At 43.3% G+C, this 2,894-nt stretch overlaps 1 pseudogene; it reads right to left on the reverse strand.

The window, feature by feature from the left end:
• Positions 1-2,509: 2,509 nt before the first annotated feature.
• LOC124557519 lies at positions 2,510-2,627 on the reverse strand (annotated as a pseudogene).
• Between the last annotated feature and the right edge of the window lie 267 nt (positions 2,628-2,894).

The raw sequence follows: 2,894 nt of genomic DNA on the forward strand, positions 1-2,894 counted from the left end.
GGAAAAAGTACGTAAGGTTCTTAGTCCTTAGTCAAAAGACTTGTTTGATGTAGCTCTCCATGCTAATCTATCCTTTGCAAGCATCCTCATCTCTGCATTACTAAAACGTACGTGCATTTGAACTTATTTACTGTACCCAAGCCAAGGTCTGACGCTATAATTTTTACGCTTATACTTTCCTCATTACTATCTCCGCCGGACTCCAACACAGATATGACCGAGGGTGGCAGAGATATTGTTAAAGCGCTGGCCCACTGATCTGGCGTCCAGCAGCAATACGAGCAGCTCTATCACCATATCCGTACGTGGAGCTAACGGTCGAAGCGCGGTCATATAGCCGGCCGAGCAGTAAGAGAATGACATTCGTCTCTTCGTATTACATAATGCTGTTTGGCCACGCGTTATTACTGCTAATAACCTCATGGTCCAGCTGCTACCTGGACTTCGTGTGGATTGCAATTAAGACTTAGCTGTCGACGATATTGCATCTAATTACGGTTTTGCTCTGTTTCGCAAATTATTCCTGTTACTTACTCAACCTAGCAAATACGAGGCTTGCGTGTGATCGCAGAGTAACTGCTGTCACCGGTTACTCACCTAACAGACATTTGCTTATGTATTCAGCTGGTCTTTATACCCTCCTCTACCAAATTAACTATTATTTGATACCTGAAGATATGTAAAATCAAACTAGCCCTTCTTTTTATCGAGTAACACCACTGAAATGTTTTCTCCCAGATTCGATTCAGTATCTTTTCATGGTTACCCGATCTACCCATCCAGTCTTCAGCATTATTCTGTATCATTACACTTGGAAAACTGATGTTCTCCTCTGTGTTAATGATTACCCTCATTTTACTTCCATAAAACACTACACTCTAGACAAATGTATTTTCAAACTACCTCTCAACACTTAAATTCATATCTGAAGCGAAATATTTCGTTTAACAGAGGAATTTTGTTCCATTTAATGTGCTCTTTACTTCTACCAACGTCAGTTAATTTCTTATGAAAGTAGTAAAAGGTCGTCAACTACTGTTATCGTATCATTACAAGTGTGATTCTTCCAGTATTACTTGACTTAATTCGACTACAGTCCGTTGATTCAGTTTTATTGCTGTGTATCTTTTTAAATCCTTCTTAAGACAGAATTCATTCCATTCAAGTTACCTTTCAAGTTCTTCACCATACTAACAAAATTACAACGTTATCAGCAAAACTTAAGTATTTATTTATTTATTTTCCTTGAATTTAGATAGCCTTTTCCAATTTTCTACGTTATACTGTTCTTTTATCCTCTCCTGCTGTGAAGAATAAGGTATCCTTAAAACACTTACCTCCATCACAGTCCTACATGAAGGGCAGCTACATAAAGTCGAATAATGTGTTTGTCAACAAAAATAATAATAATGAAATGGTGACCACATCTAACAGTAATTATAAACAGAGTAAAAGATGGATGACGAAGGCAGCTGACAGAGTTTCAAGGGCTCCACGGACCAACCACGCAGTGGGAAGCACCCTTACCGTGCCCAGAAGCAGGTTAAAGGCTAGATCTGGCAATGAAAACCACTTTCTCAGTGTACGTGAAGAAACAATTTCACTGTCCGGATGTGTTCCGCCAAAATTTGGTGCAAATAATCAGGAAGACAATGCCTGGCTCTGAGTTCCAGAAGGGAGGAGGAGGTGGGGCTTTTCACCAGGATGTGAGCTGCTGTCTGTAAGGCTTCAGCCCTCAATGTGGAGGTAACTCATTACGTAAGATGAAACAATGGGTTAATCTGATATCGTCGATGAGACGGTGGATTCCTTCCGGGAGGATCGAAAGCAGGACCGCCAAGTAGCCATTGTTTCCTTATAGCGCGCAATTTATTGAAGGAGGCATAAGACCATCACATGTTGTTTCATCTCCAAGTTAGTAGATGCCTTATATAAATCAGTAAATGCGTACCTGGAACCATCGAAGTGAGCGTTGAGTGAGTAATCACTTCTCTAGCCAAACTGTCTGCTATTTCGTTCCTGGTATACCCACATGACCTGGGACATAGAGAAAGACAACTGAACAGGTAGTGCGAGTAAGGTTAGAGAGCATAACATGGACGGCTGATATCACAGAGTTACAGGGGTAACATCGATGATCAACCTGGAGACCGCTCTTTGAGTCAGTAAACATTAAATCGCGGTCGAGAGAGATCTTTTTCATAAAACTTAGGACTCTCTTAATGGCTATCAGCTCCTCCGCAAAAACACTACATGTTCGCAACAACTAATTTTGGTCCTGACTGTTCTCTCATTCTCCCTCTCCGCTCGAACGAACCTTGGAGGGCCCAACGGTACCGACCGGCCGCCGTGTCACCCTCACCCACAGGCGTCACCGGATACTGATATGCAGGGGCATGTGGTCAGCTCACCGCTCTCCCGGCCGTGTGTCAGTTTAAGAGACCGGAGCCACTACTTCTCAATCAAGTAGCTCCTCAGTTTGCCTCACAAGGGCTGAGTGAGCCCTGCTTGCCAACAGCGCTTGGCAGACCGGATGGTCACCCCTCTAAGTGCTAGCCTATCCCGACAGCGCTTAACTTCAGTGATCTGATGGGAACCGGTGCTACCACTGCGGAAAGGCCGTTGGCTATCCTCACTGTTGGATGATGTAAAAGCATATCCCATTCTACCCATGGTTTTAGAGCTGTTATTGCAAATCACGGTAGCATCTTGATACTCTATTAGAACTTAGAGGAACAGTAGACGAAAGGACGTAGGGGTGCCTGTAACATAAGGTCTTTGAGACAGACCGATCCTAATTAGTGGTCTCGGTACTAACAAAGGGGAAGTGTAGTGGAGTACAAGGGAGCACACTGTAAGAGGGGTAGGCTGTCTTAGCAGAGAGTCTCAAAGCA

The sequence above is a fragment of the Schistocerca americana genome, chromosome X (genome assembly GCF_021461395.2).
Source record: "Schistocerca americana isolate TAMUIC-IGC-003095 chromosome X, iqSchAmer2.1, whole genome shotgun sequence".
In the NCBI taxonomy this organism is placed as follows: Eukaryota; Metazoa; Arthropoda; class Insecta; order Orthoptera; family Acrididae; genus Schistocerca; species Schistocerca americana.